This window comes from Anastrepha ludens, chromosome 5 (assembly GCF_028408465.1).
Source record: "Anastrepha ludens isolate Willacy chromosome 5, idAnaLude1.1, whole genome shotgun sequence".
Classification (NCBI taxonomy): Eukaryota; Metazoa; Arthropoda; class Insecta; order Diptera; family Tephritidae; genus Anastrepha; species Anastrepha ludens.
In genome coordinates this window covers 82,940,668-82,964,527 of record NC_071501.1, presented here as the reverse complement: position 1 = coordinate 82,964,527, position 23,860 = coordinate 82,940,668, and positions in this window count along the sequence as shown.

Here is a 23,860-nt window from a genome sequence, read left to right as displayed (position 1 = left end):
CAAGTCAAGGTCAACGTCAAGGTTCCTTGCATAATTCAAAAAATTTATTTTAGTTAACATGGTTATCTTCTTTCAGTGTTTAACACCCCCATTTCTTTGAATTTTCGCAAATTTCGGTTGTTTTACACGCCACGCCTAGGTTTACTAAGGTCTTTGCTGAGATCGACAACAACTGAAATCCAGTTCATTCAGTCATAACTTTCAATCAGATAGTTATGCCAGCATCAGCTGACTGGTAGTTGTATTTTTTACCCCTTCCTACAATTTTTTTTTGTTTTGGTTAGACTCCTTATTTTACTCACAGTTCAAGGAATTCTGAAATACTTCATCTCATATTTACCAGCCCTCCTGGGCGATACCAATTTTTTCCCAGCTATTACTTGCTTTATTTTTCGGACTGTAGACCGCGAAATGTCTACAAATTCCGATATTTTCCTTTGAAAAAAAAAAACTTATGTGACTCCAAATTGTGGTTATAGTTGAGGAAATATCTAAAGAATTAGCCGTGAAGAAAATAAACTGCATTTTGAGGTTAGGAGTAAAAATAACAGCAGTAGCCCACATAAAAAAAACCGTGAAATATACTTTCCTCGCAATTTCGACGAAATAAAGAATAAAACTGAACTAAAATCAATAGTTTCACAATAAAAATGTGTTTAAATAACTTTTTCCTATTCCGAACTATCGAAATGTAAAAATACATCTTTGGTATCATAAACATTTCAATGCTAAGAGTATCCTGAAAACTTAGAAAAAAAAATTCTTATGAAAAAATTTTCTGAGTATAGCAACTTGACCACCCGTTATTTCATGCCAGATCCTATTCCCTTGCGAGTAGGAACTTTAGGGATGCAACCCCTATTATAAATGAAAATAAAGATAAAGTCTTTCACTGATTCACATACAACTTATAATTAGTTATTCACTATCATTTTCATATAAAGAATATAAAAGTATTACAAAACAAAAGTTTTTAACATAAAAAACGTACATTTTATTTGATTTGATGAACAACCAATAAGGCTTACGAGGAAATTGGCGTTATCAATAGCGATATTTAGAGTTTCCTCATGAAGAGAAAATTCGATACATTTTTTAATACGACTACGACCAAGCGCAGTTAACGTAGGCGGCTAAAAAATCCTGTACTGTTTTCCCACCTAATAAAGCATCAAATGCAAAATCAAACGGTTCTGTTCTCGTAAGATGGAAATGGAAGACGATCTGATGCGCCAATCGTTGAAAATGTTGATAAAATAATGTAAATGGAGGAGCGGATGTTAATATCGTTCCGCAAGCACCGTATTCGCCTGATATGGCTCCATGTGACTTTTTCCTGTTTCCCAAGCTCAAGTTGCCGCTCCGTGGAAAACATTTTGAGACAATTGAAGTCATAAAAGAGAATTCGAAGAACACACTCGAGCTTGACTTGTTTACAGTAGCACAGAAAACAAACTATGTGACATATCACGCTGAAATTTGCCATGTAAGCTTATAACAGTCCTACCAAAAAACAAACGTTTTATTGATACCGTCTCGTTCATATTTGAGCAAAAGGTAGAGAAGAGGCATGCATGACCGCCACCATAAAAAAATTGTCAAAAAGGAACGAGATTTTTTAGCACTTGAAACTAGGACATTTTTGGTTTAAAATAGTTTGCACTTATGATACAAATTTTTAAAAAATTTTCAACACAAAGTTTGAAACTTGGATTTGTGGGACAATGAACTATTTTTCTATAAAAAAAATGATTAAAACAACAACAACAACAAAAACAGATAAAGTGTTGAAATTTTTTTTTAATTTGATTTGTGCGAAGTTGAGAGCTCTTTACTTCATTTTTGTCTTAGGAATTGCGAGGGCCTTTAAAAAATTGGGCCGCCTATTTACATATGCCATAAGGTAGCCGTATGCTTAAAGATATGTACATACATAAATAAATATTAAATGCCAACAAATTTGCCATGTAATAGAGATATGGTTGATATACAAACGAGGGCCGTCTGAAAAGCACGTGCAAAGTGAGACAGAAGGCACTACTGGCGCGTATCGGGGATACGTTTAGTTAGTAGCATCTCTTGGAAGAACACACTTCCAGTTCCAGCCAGAACGGTAAATTACAGATCGGCATATTTCCCTGTCTTTGGGATTCATTCGAATTGAAGAAGTTGAGTGATTTTTTTTCCTTTTCCTACACGACAACGCCCCAGCTCATGTTTTGGCAGCTGTGGTCGCAAAATTAATGGAAATAGGATAGCAACTCGTTTCACATCCATCCTATTCTCCAGACGTGGCTCCCTCTTATCCTTCGGTCTACTATTCGTTCTCTAATTTGAAGAAATGATTGACAGGAAAAGATTTGATTCGAACGAGGAGGAGATTGCAGAAACGAATGGCTATTTTTCAGACTTGTAAAATTCTTATTACTCGAAAGGGATCAATAAACTAGAGAGTTGTGCGAAATGTATAAACCTAAACACAAACGGTGTCGAAAAATGAAAAAGTAAATTTTTTAAATAATTAAATAGTTTTTATTGTTGTACGGGCTTTTCAAATGGCAATCGTGTTGTTGTTTCTAAAATCTTTTTTTTTTCAATTAAAAAATTATTAGGTGCGCAACTCAGTTCCCGCTGTTTGTCAATAGATGCCGCCAACAGTGTGTGCTAGTCGATTGTAACATAACCTAAACATCACAAGACAAGCTTAGGCATATGGTGAACAAACTGCTTCGACACATTAGTGATTTTGTTTTGGTATCATATACTTTGGGCTTTGTGAAAATGTCTGATTTTGTGCCGAATAATCGTCATTTGCGGGAAGTGTTGATTCTCCTCTTTCATTTGAAAAAAAAAACTGCGCTTCAAGCGCATCGAGAGCTACAAAAAGTTTATGGAGATGCTGGAGATGAAACAACGTGCCGAGATTGGTTCCGTCGCTTCAAAGACGGTGATTTTAATGTTGACGACTGTCACGGTGAAGGAAGGCCAAAAACCTTCAAAGATGCTGAATTGGAGGCATTGCTGGATGGGCATTGAGGATCCATGTGAAACGCAAGAAGAGCTTAGTTCAGTATTAGGAGTTACCCGGCACTCAATTTCCAAGCGATTGCAAGCTTTGGGAATGATTCAGAAACAGGAGACTTGGGTTCCTTATGAGTTAAAAGCAAGGAATGTTGAACGTCGTTTTTTCGCCTGTGAACAACAGGTGCAGTGGCAAAAAAGGCAAAAACGGAAGGGTATTGTTCATCGTATCGTGATATGATCAAAAATGGACTCATTACAGCAATCCAAAGAAAAGAAAGTCATGGGGACTGCCCGGTTGCTTGCATGCTTCTACGTAGTCGCCTCGGCCGAATATTCACGCTGCGTAGGTTATGCTATGTATTTGGTGGGACCAAGTTGGTGTTATTTATTATGAACTGTTGAAACCAAGCGAAACCATCACTGGGCACCAGTATCGACTTCAGTTGATGCGATTGAGCCCAGCACTGCTGAAAAAGTAGTTCTACAGTATGACAACACTCGGCCTCACGTTGCCAAACCCTTTAAAACCTACCTGGAAACACTGAAATCCACTAAAATACTACCCCACCCGCCATGTTCTTCAAATATTGCGCCGTCCGATTATTACCTGTTCCGATCGATGGCAAATGGTCTAGCTGACCAACAGACCAGCAGTTCCATTCATATGAAGACATCAAAAAATGGCTTGATCCGTGGATAGCCTCAAAATATGAACAGTTTTACCGCGACGTTATACGAGATCTACCAGAAAGATGGGAAAAAGTAGTAGCCAGTGATGGGCAATACGGGTGAACGATATGAAGTGTTACCAACTTCACACTGCTTGCATCTGTAAAACAGCTCATGAACATCAACGTCGAAATTGTTCTAATGACAGTTCAATATATGGTTTATAAGCCATCAAAATGATTTGCGTCTCAGTTCTGTTGAATTTTTTTTTCTGTGATGGAAAATTACAACCAGCCATTATTCGTGAGCTCAGTCACATCGAAGTGAATAAAATGTTTGTGTATCACACTATAAAACGTTACAATGATACTGGTAGCATTGCAAAACGCTATGGAGGTGGACCAAAAAAAACCGCAACAACGCCAGAAATGGTTCGGAAAGTGAAGGCTCGACTTGAACGAAATCCACGTCGAAGTGGAAGAAAAATGGCCAAAGAACTGAAAATATTGCCAGACAGCATTCGACGCATATTCGAAAATGAGCTCAAGATCAAGGCTTACAAGTTCCAAAAAGCACACGATCTTTCACCCCAGCAAAAATAAGTTCGGTGCGAAAGAGCAAAGGAGCTGTTGCGCTTGCATAAACGTGGCTAATTTCCTAACATTGTGTTTTCTGATGAAAAAAATTTCCCAATTGAGCAGTTCATAAACACTCAAAACGATCGTGTTTACTTGACCGTACCCTCATACGAGAATTTGAGCCTACGTACGGCCACTCAAAGCAATTTCCCATCGCAAGTTATGGTTTGGGCCGCAGTGACCGCTGAAAAAATGTTTTAGAAGCTGCTTTAGAGTCGTGGATACGCAAACTTTTCGGTCGTAGACCATGGACGTTCCAACATGTCTCGGCACCGTCTCATAAAGCTCGTGTGAACCAAGAATGGTTAAAAAATCATGTTCCACACTTCATTTCGTCCACACAATGGCTTTCGAATTCGCCAGACGCAAATCCGATGGACTATTCCATCTGGTCTATTTTGGAGAGTAAGGTGAGGACTAAAAAATATGCCAGTATGATGCGCTGAAAAAAGCGATTATACGAGAATCGGCCAAAATACCTCAAGATCACATTCGTGCAGCATGCAACTCATTTTTTGACCGTTTGAAGGCTATAGTCAAGGCAAAAGGTGGTCATATCGAGCTAAAGTGTATATATAGTATGTTAAAATTGTAATCATTTTCGAACAATTTGGTCTTGAAAATCAATAAAAACTAACTTCATACAAAAAAGTTATGGTGTTTTGAATAGGTAACACTTCATATCGTTCAGCTTGTACCTTCAATGATTCACTTGTAACCATTTTTTCAGAATAAAGTTGTATTTTCATCAAAAAAACAGCGCAAACTTAGTTGCGCACCAGATATAAAAAGAGGAATTTTCTGTTTTCATACTAATACGGACGTACATGTTTTTTAGTATTGTTTATACATTTTTATTCGTTTTTTTTTCACTGTTGTATGAAATATTTTTCGGCGTATAAACTTTTTATTTGTTCTATTCTATTGCGTTCCAGGCAATCACACCGGAATAAAAAAAATCGTATATCCAGTACCCCAGAAAGCCTTAAAATTCACTTGACAATAAATACCTAATTAAGGCGCTTAATAGACATTTCTCCTAAGACGAGCTTTAAATGCCTTTGCTCTGCAACAAGCCTTACAATCGATTGTCTGATTTCGTCAAGGAATGGAAACTAAAATTTTACACAAATAAGCCGAGATAAGACTTGCACTTTATTAAGCACTTTGGACAATAGCCAAGGCGATCGCGCATAGAAACAGGCAAAAGCGAGTAAAAATATCCGGCAGGTGCCCAAAATGAGCAAAAGTTATCTGCTAAGAACCTTGGACCTGTGTGTGTGTGTGTGAGTGTGAGCGCGCGTCAATTGCACGGCCAACCTATTGAGCCGCTTAGTGCAAGTATTGAACATGTGTGTGTGTGGTAATCCTTATTGTGTGTATATGTATGTGTGTATATGCATTAGTATTTTCTTGCACTGATGGCTACACTCACGAAAAGGATTAAATTGGCAGGCGAAAGTAAACAAAACATGACTCGGCTACATGCATAAGTGTGTGCGTGTGTGTGTGTGTGAGTTAGTGCTTGAAATGGTGAAAAAGAAGAAAATTGTCATCATTACGACTACTCCTCTGTGTAACGGACGTGCATAAGAACAGTAAGAGGCAATAATTCACTATCACTAACGCTATTATTGGTGAAATGTGTGACACATGTACAAGTGGTTGTTGTTGCTCAACTCCACCACTACGACGTTTCGAAAAAATTGACTACTTACACTATTTGCTGGCGCAAATTCCATTTCATTTCTGTTTGTCCTTTCGCCAGATTAACTACAGCACTAAAGCAAGAAAAACACCGAATCACCACTAATAACAACAACTACACCACCAACAACCTTGCATACTTGCCCTAACCTACTTGCTACATATTTCCCTCATTGCCAATTCCACTGCGGTGCCTCAGCTCTGCTTGGGCTCTTAGTTGCGCCTCTCAGCGCAATCATCGTTTTGAGTGCGTGCTTCAATCTGTTGAACTCGAAACCCTGCATTGGCGTCAAGTGTACAGATGTACGGCTGTATGTACAAGTACTTGTAGACTTTGGTGGCTGTCCGGTTGACTCTCGTATCGACTTGGACTTAGCAGCAGCTTATGTTGGGACAATTGCTGTTTGTCATGTGTTCAAGCGCTCGCTGCTTGCATTTTCGTTTGTGCTTCGGGAAGTGTTTTCCTTTTGTTTTTCTACAGTTACTTTTTCTCACTCGCAGTTCGGTGCGTCAGTCGCATTAAAAGCAATTAACCTAGAAATGCCATGTCCTGCATAAGGATAACACGTAAGTTGAATGTAGTAGGTCACTGCAGCACACAGCATGCGTGTGTGTGTGTGTGTAGTAAGAAGAAAAGAACCGAACAAATAGCTTCAGTGAAGGGTATCGTAGAAGATGGAGTGCGGTGCGTTGCGTCACAAAAAAAAGATCTGTACAAATGGTCAGTTGCAGTGCGGCATAATCGACAAATAGTCTCATGGCCATTGAAGGGATTAGATGCGAATACAGGTAAGCACTTATGCGTGTATGCGTGTATGCATGTGTGTGTGCGCGTGTGTTGTTACTCAAGTAAGTTTGCATTCAACGCTCCAGATCGTTTTGGGTTTTTTCATTGCAATGAATTAATGGATTTGATACAATTGGGAAAACGATTATGACTGCAAAGGAAATGAGGGCATGCAGCTGCAAACGAACGAACTGGAAAACTGAAATATAATTGAAATTTCAGGGATTCTCAAAAACAAAAAAAAATGTAGTTGCTGAAACATATTGACCTGAATATATTGAAATTTTAAGGTTTTATAAAGAATTTTTTTGTTAATGCAACAACATATCGGTGTGGGTATGCACATTTTTTCAGAATGGCGTATAAGTAGCTACATAAGGGCTGAAAAATTCCGGGACTAACCAAGAATTCTTTTTTTTTTGTTTTAAATTAGCTTTACTCATCAACAACATACTTACCATCAACAACAATGCAATCATTCCAGCGCTGCTCGAACATTTCAATACCACTTTTGTAGAACGAATTATCTGTTGCCTCGAAACAGGCATCAGTTTCAATGATAACCTCATAAATTTCATGGTTGGTTGATTTAAGTGGTGATTCTTCCAGAATCCAACTAGCGCTTCCGCACCATTTTGTTGCCACATCCTCGTTACCAACGTTTTTACCAGTTATTTATTGCATGACTATATCCAGTCTGTGCTGTTCAGGAACCTTATCAGGTTGTTGAGATCTAAGCCAGACAGCTGTTCAAGACTCTCGAACAGCGGTTTGCCTAGTGTTAACATTCTGTCCTTTCATAGGGCAGGACATTCATAGAGGAAGTGGAAGATTGTTTCCTTTCTCTCCGGTTGTTTACAACTGTGACAGTTTGTGTTGTGAGGGATGTCCATTGAGGCTGCTTGTTCTCCGATATACCAAAAGCCATTAACGGCCGTTAGTCTCCAGGCGTCCCGTCGTTTCATGTTTATCAATGTTGACGATTGCTTAAGGTTGTAGATGGGCCATAACGTTCTGCTAATTTTGCATTTCCGTCTGGTCTCTCCATCTACAATCCGCGTTTCGGAGGTATTTTAGGGAAATTGCACTTTTGACTGCACGCAATGGTGTGAATACCAATTTTGCAAGAGTATTATTCATTGGCAGATCCCCTTCTTGCCAGTTCATCTGCTTTTTCATTACCTTCAATGCTCCGATGTCCCGGGACCCAGATCCAGGTAACTTTATGTTTTACGCTCAAGGTGGTGAGGCTATTCCTCCATTTTAGAGGTCGTTGTCGCCGAATCCAGTGCCAGCTTAAAGAGGGATCTGCGATTAGTAGCCTACAAGCTTCCCAAATTGCCAGTACATCCGCCTGGAAGACACTGCTGGTATTAGGGAGCCGCACAGATTTTTCAATTCCAAGTCTATGAGAATATATACCAGCTCCAACACCGCAGTCCATTTTACTGCCATCCGTATAGACTGTAGTGTCGAAGTTGCTTAGAGAGAATCCCTTATTCCATTCTTCCCTAGTTGGAAAGATAGTGACGAAATTGCTATTGCATGTTACCGTCGGGGCGAAGTAGTCAGTCCTCACCGAGTTTAACTGAGTTTGTCGCAATAATAGACTAGCATGACCATACGTTTTTCTTTCCAGCGACCCGCTTCATTTAATCTAAAAAAATAAAAAAAAAATATTTTTTCGAAATTTTTTAGGTATCTGTCCTTTTAACTCTTTTGTAAATGAAGTGCTGTTTTTCGCCCCACGCGACGGACGCCGGGCTAATACCACTCACACGGCGTGTGGTTTTGCCTTTATTCGAAAATCCTTCGTAGAGTTCACCCATGAAAAAACATCTTTTTAAAAGTTGTTTTCACAAAATTTAATACTTTTATATAATTGCTAGTTAAAGTTAGATGGGAGGATAGTTCCATGTGTAGAAGTCCACGCAAGTGGGGAAAGTTACTGATCGCCATTCACTTGGGAATGGCCAGGACGATTCTTCTGCATATGGTTCAAGCAGCTCACAACGGTCGGGATTAGCCCACGTATCCTCTGGGTAGCTTCCGAACACCCGTTCGGGAGTGAGCTAACGTGAGAAGGCGAAACATTCCAGGATAGCTGGTTGTGCGTTGGGTTTGGGACCCGCCACTTAAAACTTAAACAGACAGCCAGAAGATTCGCCACTCGACTCTCACTCCTGCTCTCAGAGAGTACTGCCCAACAAACCGGCATCCACGAACAATGGAGCAACATTTCTCGTTCTCTACGTACCGCCGCCGAAGAAGAAATCGGATTCCGGCGAGCCCGAAAAAACAATTGGTACGACGAGGAATGTCATGCTGCCACAGAAAGAAAGGATGCTGCCTATAGAGCCACGCTGCGATCGGACGCAACGCGAGCCATGTGGGATCGCTACAGAGAGCTGAAAAAGGAAGAGAGACGTATTATCCGAAAGAAGAAACAAGAGGCCGAAATACGTGAGTGCGAAGAGCTTGAGATGCTGGCCAACAGGAACAACGCCCGAAAATTCTACCAGAAAGTTCGGCGGCTTACAGAAGGTTTTAAGACCGGGGCGTTTTCCTGTAAGAACAAAGACGGCGAACTGGTGACTGACGTACAGAGCAATCTTAAATTATGGAGGGAACACTTCTCGAACTTATTAAACAGTGACAGCTGCGCATGTCACCGAGAAAGTGAAGATCCCGATACCCCAATCGTTGACGACGGAATTGTCGTTCCGCTGCCCGATCATGACGAGGTGAGAATAGCGATAACGCGGCTAAAGAACAACAAAGCCGCGGGCGCCGACGGACTGCCGGGTGAGCTATTCAAACATGGCGGCGAGGAGCTGGTAAGGTGCATGCATCAGCTTCTATGCAAAATATGGTCGGATGAAAGCATGCCTGCCGATTGGAATTTAAGTGTACTCTGCCCAATCCATAAGAAGGGCGATCCTGCAATTTGTGCCAATTACCGCGGGATTAGTCTTCTAAATATCGCCTATAAGGTTCTAGCGAGCGTATTGTGTGAAAGGCTGAAGCCCACCGTCAACCAACTGATTGGGCCTTATCAGTGTGGCTTCAGACCTGGAAGGTCTACCATCGACCAAATATTCTCAATACGCCAAATCTTGGAAAAGACCCATGAAAGGAGAATCGACACACACCATCTTTTCGTCGACTTCAAAGGTGCATTCGACAGTACGGAAAGGAGTTACCTGTATGCCGCTATGTCTGAATTTGGTATCCCCGCAAAACTAATACGGCTATGTAAGATGACGTTGCTCAACACCAGCAGCGCCGTCAGAATTGGGAAGGACCTCTCCGAGCCGTTTGATACCAAACGAGGTTTCAGACAGGGTGACTCGCTGTCGTGTGACTTCTTTAACCTGATGTTGGAGAGCATCGTACGAGCCGCAGAACTTAATCGCTCAGGCACAATTTTTTATAAGATCGTACAATTGTTGGCGTATGCCGATGATATTGACATCATCGGCCTTAACAACCGCGCTGTTAGTTCTGCCTTCTCCAAACTGGACAAAGAGGCAAAGCGAATGGGTCTGGTGGTGAACGAGGACAAAACGAAGTACCTCCTGTCTTCAAACAAACAGTCGGCGCACTCGCGTATCGGCACCCACGTCACTGTTGACAGTTATAATTTCGAGGTTGTAAAAGACTTCGTCTATTTAGGAACCAGCATTAACACCGATAACAATGTCAACCTTGAAATTCAACGTAGAATCTCTCTTGCCAACAAGTGCTGCTTTGGACTAAGTAGGCAACTGAGCAATAAAGTCCTCTCTCGACGAACAAAACTAACACTCTACAAGACTCTCATCATGCCCGTCCTAACGTATGGCGCAGAAGCGTGGACGATGACAACATCCGATGAAGCGACGCTTGGAGTGTTCGAGAGAAAGATTCTGCGTAAGATTTTTGGTTATAGCGCCAATTAAGAAGAAGAAGAAGTTAAAGTTAGAGTTATTCAATATTCGGTACAGAATTAATCAAGTCAAATCTATCTCAGCCATCCCTTTTGTAACTTTAACCTCCTCCGCATGCCCTCTAGAACAACCCACCGTTTTTAATCAGCAACCTTGACCTTTTTGCTTTTTCCGAAACATCAAAACTCAGTGAAAAATGTATACTAATGAAGGAGAAGAAAATTCGGGAAAGGAAATGAATGGCTGGCACACTTTAACCGCAGTAACAAAATTCATCAACAAATTATTCAACCCAACCCACCAAATCAACCTCCAATACTTTTTCGTTTTCGTTTTCGTTTTCGTGGTGACACAATGGCGACCAGAAAGTGCGTGCAACGAATATAAAATTAAAGCAGAAGTAATGGCACGTTGAATGGTGGAGTGCTGGATGCCTAACAGAAACAGCAACAATGTTGCCTAAAATGTAAGCGTGAATGTATACGCACACACACACACAACACTGAAATATGTATGTAAATGGAAATAAAAATAAATGAACATGCAATGTAACCACAATCAGTGTCATGGCGCTCTGCTGTTATTGCTATTGTTGGTGCTGTTGTTATTGTTATGTTTGCTAAAGCGTAGCGCTGCTGCTCAACCACAGTTTATGCGTGTTCCACTTGCTTTTCGTGTTTGGTTATTTTATGTTATTTGCGCGATTCCATTTTTTTCGTTTTTTTTTTTTTTTTTGGTTTTTGCTAGTGTTTGTGTTTGTGTAAAACTATGCGCGTTCTTATAAACATATAAAATTCTTATTTGTAGTTGTTTTGTCTGCCTGTGGTTGATGTTCAGTGTTCGAGTAACACTTTAATGTCATGCAGTATTTTGTCATTATAACAAACTAAAAGTTTAGCAGCACGGGGAGGGAGGACACGCAACAATTTTACATGCCATATAAAGTATTCGCATACTCGTAAATTTTTATGTATATTTGTGTGTGTGTGTATCTGTGTAAGTGTAAGTGTCGCCGGGCAACGTGTTACATTTGCGGTCTATTGTTATTTAAGCGAATCACTACTGACCACATCAACTGAATCAACACGTCCAGGCCATCCACACTAAGTCACAGAGCAGCCCACTCGTCCAAATCGCGCCTTCGACGCACTCACGCACTCACGCACTCACTCGTTCACTCACCCACTCACTCACTCACCCACTCACTCACTCACCCACTCACTCACTGACATTACTGGCCAGGCGGCTGGTCAACCAGTCGGTCTGCCACGCTCGGGCAATTACATATATTTACATGTGTTAGTATTAGTACTTTAATGTTCGGTACTTTAACCCAAAGTGCTTTGCGCTTTGCTGTTTGTGAGAGATTTCACCTGCATTCACAGTCCACACATATTTTGTGTGCCTGAGTTCCTATTCGATTTGGTGTTCACTCTGTGTGGCACAATTCTGCGAGGTGTTTTCGTTATGTCTCGATGACAGATACTTTTACGTTAAATACGATAATGCCTGTTCTGCTTAAAAACAAAAAACACGCTGGCGTACCACAAGGAAACATCGTGGGGCATCTGCTGTATCTTTTCTACATACAAGACCTACCATCGGCAAACCTGCATGTTTTGCGGATGATACTGCGCTACTTGCAGTGCACGATACACTTGAATGTGCTGCTACTGAGCTTCAAGATGCTGTCAACCAGGTTGCCTCCTAGACCAAAAAGTGGAGGATTAAGGTAAACAAGAGCAAATCAGCTCATTTAGTTTTTTCTCTCAAAATACAAACCAAATCAAATACAGAATACACCAATGAAGCCAAACACTTAGGTAATACACTCGATGCAAACCTGCGCTGGAAAGCGCACGTAGAAAAAACATCCTGACGAGCTCGATTAGAAACTTAAAAAACTGTATCACCTGATTAGATGGCACTCTAAATTATCAACTTTCACCGAATTACTTATTTACAAAGTCTGTCTGGAATTGTATAAGATGGCGTTATTAAAGAAAAAATTACTGTATTTCTATTTTTTGTTTTTTGTTTTAAGAACACTTTTATTGCAAGCTGTATACATACATTAAGCAATATTTGTAGAATTACTTAAACTAGCAGCTAGAGAATTTCAGTCGTTTATGGGATGCACCCAGTGGTACAACCGATTTCATTTTTTCTCACTAAAAGAGGAGATCTGTGGTGGATTTTCTTTTGAGTCGGGTGAAAGCAATGGGATTTGCTATCATTTTGGTTATTAAGGAGTTAGAGTGAGCTAAGAGCCTGAGATTGTGGGATCTTGCATATTTCTCTATTTCTTGCATAACAGTGGATATTTGGAGGTCACGGTGTATTTGCGAGTTTGTAATATAGTAGGGTGAGTTGGTGATCATTCTTAATGTTTTTGACTGAAATCGTTGTAAAATTTCGCTATTGGAGTTTGCCGCAGTGCCCCTAAGTTGAATACCATTTGTGTTGGAAAGAGAGTTAATTTATTTATTTTTTATTTTCTTTAAAATACATTCTTTCAAATTCATAATCATCCAATAAAGTGAAAAAAATAATGTATTTTTTTAAACAGTTCGCAACCCTACCATATTTAGTTTTCGTTTTCATTTTAAAATATATTATTTAATTAAATTTTTTATGTAAGTGGCTACCCTAATCAGATACAAGTGGCAACTCTACTAAATTAAAGTTTCCCTAAGCAGCTTTAGTTTTCGTTTCCATTTTAAAATGTTATATTGAATTAATTTTCTCTGTAAGTGGCAACCCTGTTCAAATATATATTAGAAGCGAAATTTTTTACAACTGCTTTGGTAACGAAATATATCTCCCCTGAAGCCTTCTCAAATAGTTTTATATGCTACCAAGAATTAATTTTCCTATGAAGTGGCAACCCTCTTCAAAGATATGTTCGTACTGAATATTTTTCTAACTGCTCTCGTATCGAAATATATCTAAATTCTACGATTATTGCAAAATATATTTTTACTATTAAGGCAACACTAAAAATATATTTTTTTATATAAATATATAGATATAGGTATTGTTAAACAAGTGACAACCTCACTAGATTGAAGTCCTCCTAAAAAGTATTAGTTTTCGTTTCCACTTTAACATATTATACTGAATTAATTTTTCTCTGCAAGTGGCAACCCTATTCAAGTATATATTGGAAGTAAAATTTCTTCCAACTGCTTTCGTATCGAAATATATCTAAATTGTTGCCTTCTCAAACAGTTTGTTACTAATATTACAATATATATTTTTACTATTAAGGCAACACTAAAAATGTATTTTTATTTATATAAATATAATAGATATAGATATTGTTAAGCAAGTGACAACCCTACTAGATTGAAGTCCTCCTAAACAGTATTAGTTTCCGTTTCCACTTTAACATATAGTCTTGCGGTATTTTTATTGAATTTTCAATTGTTCATAAAGTTGGTTATAATAATGCGATTTAAGTCAAATATGCACCGTTTTGTTCGATGACGAGTTCCCAACGAGATGCCAACTTCATAATGCCCCTCTTATAGAAGCTCGCTTCCCTATTGTCAAAAAACTCGGAGAGCCAATTTTCACAGGACTCTCTTGTGGGCAACTTCCGACTACCAAGCTCGTTCGCCATGGACAGAAATAGGTGGTAATCACTTGGTGCGAGATCCGGACTATACGGTGGATGCAAAAGAACCTCCCATCCGAGCTCCCGGAGCTTCTGGCGCGTCACCAAAGATGTGTGTGGCCTGGCGTTGTCCTGATGGAAGACAATTCGGCCTCTGTTGATCAAAGATGGCCTCTTCTGCATGAGTGCTGCATTCAAGCGGTCCAGTTGTTGGCAGTACAGGTCCGAATTGAGCGTTTGGCCATAGGGGAGCAGCTCATAGTGGATGATTCCCTGCCAATCCCACCAAACACACAGAAGAACCTTCCTGGCCGTCAATCCAGGCTTGGCCACCGTCTGGGCAGCTTCACCGCTTTTCGACCACGACCGTTTGCGCTTCACGTTGTCGTAAGTGACCCACTTCTCATTGCCAGTCACCATCCGCTTCAAAAACGGGTCGATTTTGTTGCGATTCAGAAGCGATTCGCATGCATCCATACGGGCAAAAATGTTTTTTTGCGTTAAGTCGTGTGGCACCCATACATCGAGCTTCTTTTTGAATCCAAGCTTCTTCAAATGGTTTATAACGGTTTGATGACTCATGCCCAGCTCTTGACCGATGCTACGGCTGCTACTATGCTGGTCTCTTTCGATCAATTCAGCAATTTTATCGCAATTTTTGACGACAGGCCTTCCGGACCGTGGCGCATCTTCGATCACCTCTGCACCAGAACGAAAACGTTGAAACCATCGTTGTGCGGAGGAAATGGAAACTGTATCGGGCCCACAAACTGCACAAATTTTATTGGCAGCATGAGATGCATTTTTGCCTTCATCGTGGTAGTACTGTAAAATATGCCGTATTTTCTCTTTATTTTGCTCCATGTTTGCGACGCTATAACTCACGAACGACTAAAAGCAAACAACAATTAATCAAACACGTGTTAGCACGTGAAAAGAGCTTTCCACAAAGCTCTAGCGTGAACCGATGCGACGAATACAACTAGAACTACGCGCTTGCAAAGACAAGCTTGCGGGAATACCGCAAGACGTATTTGACAACCTTATATTACTTAATTCATTTTTCTCTGTATGTTTGCAATGAAACTTTTCCAGCTTATTTCGTAACGAAAAAAATCTTATTTGGGGCCTTCTCAAGCGTATTTATATGTTACTAACATAAAAATATATACATACTTCATTATGGAAACCCTATGTATATAATTATATATATATATATATGTTTTTTTCAACGAAGTGACAACCCTGTAAGAACAAAGACGGCGAACTGGTGACCGACGTACAGAGCAATCTTAAATTATGGAGGGAACACTTCTCGAACTTATTAAACAGTGACAGCTGCGCATGTCACCGAGAAAGTGAAGATCCCGATACCCCAATCGTTGACGACGGAATTGTCGTTCCGCTACCCGATCATGACGAGGTGAGAATAGCGATAACGCGGCTAAAAAACAACAAAGCCGCGGGCGCCGACGGACTGCCGGCTGAGCTATTCAAACATGGCGGCGAGGAGCTGGTAAGGTGCATTCATCAGCTCCTATGCAAAATATGGTCGGATGAAAGCATGCCTGCCGATTGGAATTTAAGTGTGCTCTGCCCAATCCATAAGAAGGGCGATCCTGCAATTTGTGCCAATTACCGTGGGATTAGTCTTCTAAATATCGCCTATAAGGTTCTAGCGAGCGTATTGTGTGAAAGGCTGAAGCCCACCGTCAACCAACTGATTGGACCTTATCAGTGTGGCTTCAGACCTGGAAAGTCTACCATCGACCAAATATTCTCAATACGCCAAATCTTGGAAAAGACCCATGAAAGGAGAATCGACACACACCATCTTTTCGTCGACTTCAAAGCTGCATTCGACAGTACGGAAAGGAGTTACCTGTATGCCGCGATGTCTGAATTTGGTATCCCCGCAAAACTAATACGGCTATGTAAGATGACGTTGCTCAACACCAACAGCGCCGTCAGAATTGGAAAGGACCTCTCCGAGCCGTTTGATACCAAACGAGGTTTCAGACAGGGTGACTCCCTGTCGTGTGACTTCTTTAACCTGATGTTGGAGAGCATCGTGCGAGCCGCAGAACTTAATCGCTCAGGCACAATTTTTTATAAGAGCGTACAATTGCTGGCGTATGCCGATGATATTGACATCATCGGCCTTAACAACCGCGCTGTTAGTTCTGCCTTCTCCAAACTAGATAAAGAGGCAAAGCGAATGGGTTTGGTGGTGAACGAGGACAAAACGAAGTACCTCCTGTCTTCAAACAAACAGTCGGCGCACTCGCGTATCGGCACCCACGTCACTGTTGACAGTTATAATTTTGAGGTTGTAAAAGACTTCGTCTATTTAGGAACTAGCATTAACACCGATAACAATGTCAGCCTTGAAATCCAACGTAGAATCTCTCTTGCCAACAAGTGCTACTTTGGACTAAGTAGGCAATTGAGTAGTAAAGTCCTCTCTCGACGAACAAAACTAACACTCTACAAGACTCTCATCATGCCCGTCCTAACGTATGGCGCAGAAGCTTGGACGATGACAACATCCGATGAAGCGACGCTTGGAGTGTTCGAGAGAAAGATTCTGCGTAAGATTTTTGGACCTTTGCACGTTGGCAACAGCGAATATCGCAGACGATGGAACGATGAGCTGTATGAGCTTTACGACGACATAGACATAGCGCAGCGAATAAAGATCCAGCGGCTACGTTGGCTGGGTCATGTCGTCCGAATGGATACAAACGCTCCGGCTTTGAAAGTATTCGATGCGGTACCAGCTGGTGGTAGCAGAGGAAGAGGGCGGCCTCCTCTGCGTTGGAAAGATCAGGTGGAGAAGGACTTGGCTTCACTTGGTGTGTCCAACTGGCGCCGGTTAGCACGAGAAAGAAACGACTGGCGCGCTTTGTTAAACTCGGCCAAAATCGCGTAAGCGGTTATAGCGCCAATTAAGAAGAAGAAGAAATATATGTTTTGACTATTATGGCAACCCTGCACATTTATGCATATATTTTTAAACAAGCGGCAACCCTACTAGATTAAAACATCCATAAACAGTTTAAGTTTTCATTTCCGTTTTAAAATATTGGATTTAATAAATTTTTCTATGTAAGTGGCAATCCTATTCAAATATATATTAGAACTGAAATTTTTTCCAACTGCTTCGCTATCGAAATATATCTTATTTGGGGCCTTCTCAAACAGCTTTAAATGCTACCAATATTATATTATATATTTTTACTATTATGGCAACCCTATAAAAACTGTTTTTTTATTAGAATGCGCTTAAAAATGTTGCGTTACAGACTCAAATTCTAGTGTTTGAGTTTATTTAAAAGTTCATTTATTTTATTTACATTTTTTTGATAAGTGGCAACTTTATACAACAACAGGTCTAAGTTAAGGCTTTCTCATTGCAATAATATTTCAAGTCTATCGACCGGGCGCGAATTGGTGGTTACACCCTGTATTGGGTAATTGGCGGACCTACTCCTCTTTGTGGTGTGCGTCTTCATACTGTGCTACAAATGGAAAGACCAACGGTTTTAAGTCGACTCCGAACTGCAGAAGATTTTTTATGAGCAGCCTTTTCAATACAGAATTACAGTTCAAGGTTTGCAATTGCCTTCTGAGAAGCGACTGCTTTATAAAAAAGCTTTTTCTATCAGTTGATATTTCATGTCCGGTGTTTCGAATCGGGTAGTCCCGCACCAACGCATTCGGTTACAGAGGCCACCGTTCGCTGTCTCTCGTATAAATATAGACATTTTTGACAAGCTTATTAAATTGGCAAATGTAAGATGGGAAAATGTATGTGCATGAAGTTTTAATTGCTGATTAATATGAGAATTTGTTTTCATAGAAATTATTATCATCACCATAAAAGCAATGCCAGTACCAGAATAATATTGACCCCAGTGCATTACTGTTTCTTTCATTTTTTATTTTACCTCAGTTTAATGTGCGACCTCAAGGCACAACACTTTCCAGTAGCTGCACAATTTTTCGATTCAAACGCCAGGCCGCAAACGGAAGGAAAACAAATACAAACAGAGCAATCGAATCTATAAACCGCGATACCGATTTCAGCTCGCTTCGCATCGTTGCGCTTCGATTTAATGGAAAATCGACCACAAACCACAGCGCGCTGTGTCAAGTTATACTACGTCGAGCGTTCATTTTAGAGAAATTGCAATCGACGCGCAGAGACCAATTCCAAGTCGCAGCAAAACAAATATCATAAACCGCAGCGGTAGCAAAAACTTGCACTGAATGCTTGCAAAGAAGCGCAGCAAAGGGAAGACAGACGTATACGCGCACACAAGTTTGATACATATATAGAAGTATGAGTATGCGTGTATGTACGTAAATGTGTATGCGTGCAAGTACATATATGAAAATATGGCTTTGTTGTGAAGTTAAATTCAGCATTTCCATACTCGTATATACACGCATATACGAGTATATGTATGTGTGCACATAACAGTTGCAATACATTCGCTGCTAACGCGACCTCAACTCTTGTGGTATTCTCCTATTGTTTATGTGTGTGTTATTATGGCCGAGTGCTTGCATTTCACAAGCACACGAATACACAAAGACGATTGCGGTTGCTTGCGAATGTATGGACATAAGTGTAAATGTGCATATGAATATGTAAGTATGTATGTATGTATGCGTCGATGTACACTTATCTACATTGTGGCACTTAATGACCGGCAAAACTAACAACATCAACATTAACAACGACTGATGTAATCATTCCATTCTTCCGTTCCGCTCCTTTCCCCAACCATACAACCTTTCTTCTCTGGCTGCAACTTCGGCTATTAGTTGTTTGTCGCATTGTGACGTCGGCGACGTGAAATGAGTCGAAAATTGGCATTCGATTTGCAGGACGATTGAACTATACTAGCAGCAATTGCAAGAACAGACGAATATTGGAAGTCTTTACTACATCAATACATTTGAGTTTGTATATATGTGTGTGTATGTATGTATGCATGTGTGCATGTATGTATGTATGCATGCATTTATAAGCTGGCAGTTGGCGCTAGAAATGCTTTAATTGTGTTCGTGGTGGCGTCGGTGAGCAAAGCGAGTGGTGTTCGTGGCAAAAGAGCCAAACCGACTAAGAATTCGACAATGTCAGCCACAGTAGCCAACCATTTGACATTTAGTTAAAAGGAAATCATTCAAGGGATTCCTTCTATACTTACGAGAACTGCAACTACGAGTACAAGACTTTGGGATATGGGAGCGGAGAAGTTGAAAAGTTTATTCATTTTGTTTTCAGTTTTTCGGTGAAAGAAATTATTGCGAAAGACAAATCGTTTTGATTGCTTTTGGATAAATGAGTTTAGGAGAAAAAATAAAAGCAAAAATAAAAGAAAAAGTAAGAGAAAAGAGTTAGCAAGGAAACTTTGCCAAAAAATAAAAGAAAAAGTAAGAAAAAGGAGCAAGAAAACTTCGCCAATCAAAGTCGCATTAAATGTAAATGTATTTCTTTATTACGAAAAGTCTTTCTCTGCATGGGAATGGAATATATTATAAGGTTATATCTTTAATGAGGTATTATTAAGCGGCCGTCATACCTAAGCGCATTTGTGCGTGTCAATGTGATCGATACCCAATGCTTGCCTTGAAGCATTAGAAGGTAGCCGAAGCTTTTCTTAACCTTCAAGCGGGCGCGCGTTGTCGAATTTATCGCGCTCAATACATTTTCATTCATAAAATTGCTATTATTCGTTAAATGCATTTCTCATTCCTAGTAGCCAGTCGTTTTATCATAGTGTGCGAAATAAGCAATTCACCTCCGCACTCCACGCTCTCCCCATTCCACAGATGGCTTTTGTTTTAGTTGTGCCACGGGCGTCGAAAACACATCACGCGCCAGTAACCGAAAAATATGGATCCGAGCGTTAAAGATGTTGCTAGTATTGAAACAAACCGTAGGTCCAGCTCACCCAGAGGAAGCTGCAAAATATCGGATTTTAAACTGAAATAACATAAACGAAAATTCAAATTGATTGGGAAGCCTTTATTAATTTTGGGAGAACTATTTATGGAATTTTATTTTTAAAGATAATCCCTTTCAAATGTTGGCCGAAACTGTGCCGTAATTCGGCCATCCGTAAACAACAATTTTGAATGACTTGCTGGAGAACTTCGGTCGGTAACTCGTGAATAACTTTGGTAATGTTGGCTTCCAATGCCTCAATCAAAGCTAAAATGCCACAAAGAAAAGTTCAAAGGTGTAATATCACACGAATTGCTGGTTTTGGTGACCCATCCACTGATCCGAGATGAGAGATAAATTGCTTACCGAAACGTCGACGCCGTAAATCCATTGTTTCACGGGTTGTAAGGGAAGTAGCGCCGTCGGCCATCTTATTGAAACTTAAGAACCAAATGTTGTGGAGATCACGCATTTGAATTTCCATCATTCGGCACCAAAAAATCGTTTACTAATGCGCGACAGCGTTCGACATTCACTGTTACAGAGGCGCCAGTCTCGTCTTTGAAGAAGTATGGGCCGGTGATTCTTCCAGTCCATAGGCCGCACCAAACGGTTGTTTTCAATGGATCTAATGGCTATTCTTTTATGATTTCGGGTTGTTCTCGTGTCGCTTATTTACGTAGTCATCAAGCCAAAAATGGACCTAATCGCTGGACACCATAAGTTGGAGTGAGCGCGCGATGAACTCTTTTCACAGTGCGTCAATTTTCGTCATATAACTGTACTATTTATAAACGTTGTTGAGGCGTAAGTCCCCTCACTTAGAGTAATAGAAAGAGCAAAATGTCTAGGACTTATACTAGATAAGAAGCTAAATTGGGGGCTCACAGTCGCAGACAGGGCACGTAAAGCACGTAAAGCTATGACCGCAATGTACTCCTGCGGAAGGCTTATTGGGAAGAAATGGGAATTGGAACCCAGAATGATACATTGGCTCTACACAGCAGTGGTTAAGCCAATTCTCTACTATGGTATTGTAGTATGGTGGCATGCGCTTCAGAAGGGTGTGAACATTAAGAAACTTGACAAGGTGCAAAGACTAGCATCTGTTCTGATAACCGGCGCCATCTCAACCATACCATCGAAACATTTTATGCGACATTAAACCTCCTTCCGGTAGATCTGCAGGCAATATATAACACACGCAGTGCGGCAATAACGCCGAACACTCTAAACAAGTGGTCAAACACGGATTATGGTCACGGTAAGATCCTGGCTGGCACTTTGGAACTGGTGGACTATGCACTCCCGCCTATACTTGCCATTGCATCGTTTACAACCCTCCTACCCTCAAGGGAAAGGTTGGAACGTGACGATGTGAGACAGGGCGAGTCCATCCATGTATACACAGATGGCTCAAAGCTCGAGGGCACGGTGGGCGGAGGTGTATATTCCAAACATCTGGGGATCTCCTTCAGTTTTCGGCTCCCTGACTACTGTACCGTCTTTCAGGCTGAACTGATGGCAATAATAAAAGCCGCGACACTGATACAGTGTGTCGCGATATCCAGAAATGATATCTACATTTTCACTGATAGCCAAGCGGCGATAAAATCCCTCACAAAACAGTCGACAACCTCCAAGGTAGCCATGAAATGCCGCACATCTCTTAACGAGATGGCTGAGTCATTTCAACTAAGGATAATATGGGTTCCTGGCCATCACGACATTGAGGGTAACTGTAGAGCCGATGAATTAGCGAGACTCGGCACCAAGTTGACCGATGAGTGCATAGACAATGGCATAGGCATTCCCTTACAAACATGTAAGCTACTCATCCTTGAAGAAATTGTAAAGAAAGCAAACGAAAGATGGCGTAATGAAGCCACCTGCAAAATTGACCGTCAACTGTGGCCGACTCTAAATGCTAAACGCACAGAATCTCTGCTAAGCCAAAATAAACACAGTCTTAGCACATTGATCTCAGTCATAACGGGGCACTGCCTAATAGGCCGACACGTCAAAAGGATGGTTGTGCAAACACATTACCTCTGTAGAAGTTGTCTAGATGAGGACGAGGAAGAGACAATCTCGCACCTACTATGCCACTGCTCTGCTCTATCCAGACGCAGGTTTACTATTCTGGGAAGACAATTTTTTAATGAGTTAGAAGATCTCAGTTCTACAGAAATCAGAGATATTTTAAAATTTTTGAAAACCACACACTGGTTTTAGAAGAGATAGGGACAAGCTCCCCACGCGGCATCACAATGGGCTATAAGCCTGAGTGTGTCCCACAGGACAACCACTTCAGACTAAACTAACCTAAGTCTCTCCATGATGAAATGTCAATGAGTATTGAGAAAAATTACGTATTTAGTTTAGTAGTAGCCACGCGTGATTTGTCAAAGAAACTCTATTGGAAAAAGTTCTTAAAATCCGATCACCTTTTACAAGAAGTTTAAACGAATGCAGTTCTTCCAAGTTCTATCTTTATTAAAGCCAATCTTTTTCTAACTAATTATCATATTTTAAATGAATAGCTCTATCCATAAGCCACATCTTGGTGTCAATTTTGACTCAGCTCCACCTTTGTAAATCATGCTTGCTACATTCTTTTGAAGGCGTACACAAAACTCGCCTTTTTGCAAAGCTTTTCTGCGAACGACTCCAAGGATCACTATACAAAGAAGGCCATCTTTAGCTCCTTCTTCGTTCAAATTATGCCTTAGTTATCTGAAGCCCACATTATAGCATCCATTCACTTCATATTAAAGGCTTCAGTACAAATTTACTACCGAATGCTCTTCAGCTGCTCCATTTTGCAGACCTTGTTCCGCCCCATGCAGATTGTAAGCTTATGAATTTAAATTCTCTCGAGTGTAGAAGATCATCATCATTGTTGGCGTAACGGTCTGGGTAGAATTTTGGACTCCCTCAATGATATCGACCTTGATAATTTGCAGATACCCTCCCAATTTTTCAGTCCAAAGATCCTGGCGTCGTCATTAACTGTGTCAATAGGGAATAGGATTCTGCGCTCACAAATGTTAAGCTTTTCTTCATCCACCTCACACAACTCCGAGGCTTCAGAAGCACAAGGAGCGCATCGCCTAATTATTGTTTTATAGAGTTTCAGCTTCGTTTCCTAAGAAAGAGCTTTGTGTAATGAAAAGAGGACCACGTTCCTTGCCTGTAGCCTCGCACTGACTTCTTGCTTGGATGTTGTGTCCTGCGCTGTTTTCTGCCGTTTTGTATTACTTCGGTTAAAGCTAGTTATGGAGATTAAGCTCCGATATGGAGGACATTTAATGAAATTAGGTTAAGTCGCAAAATTGTTAAACATTGAATTTTCTATATGCGTATTAAGAATTGGCGGCCCATTCGAAGGACCCACAGCCAATTATAAACAGTGACTGCACAAAATTCGTAGGTGCACCCTCAATACCTTCTTAACTATTTGGTGCTTTTGCAAAACTCGAACAGGGCAGTAGCGAAAAAGCTACAAACGATAAGAAGAAATGAGCC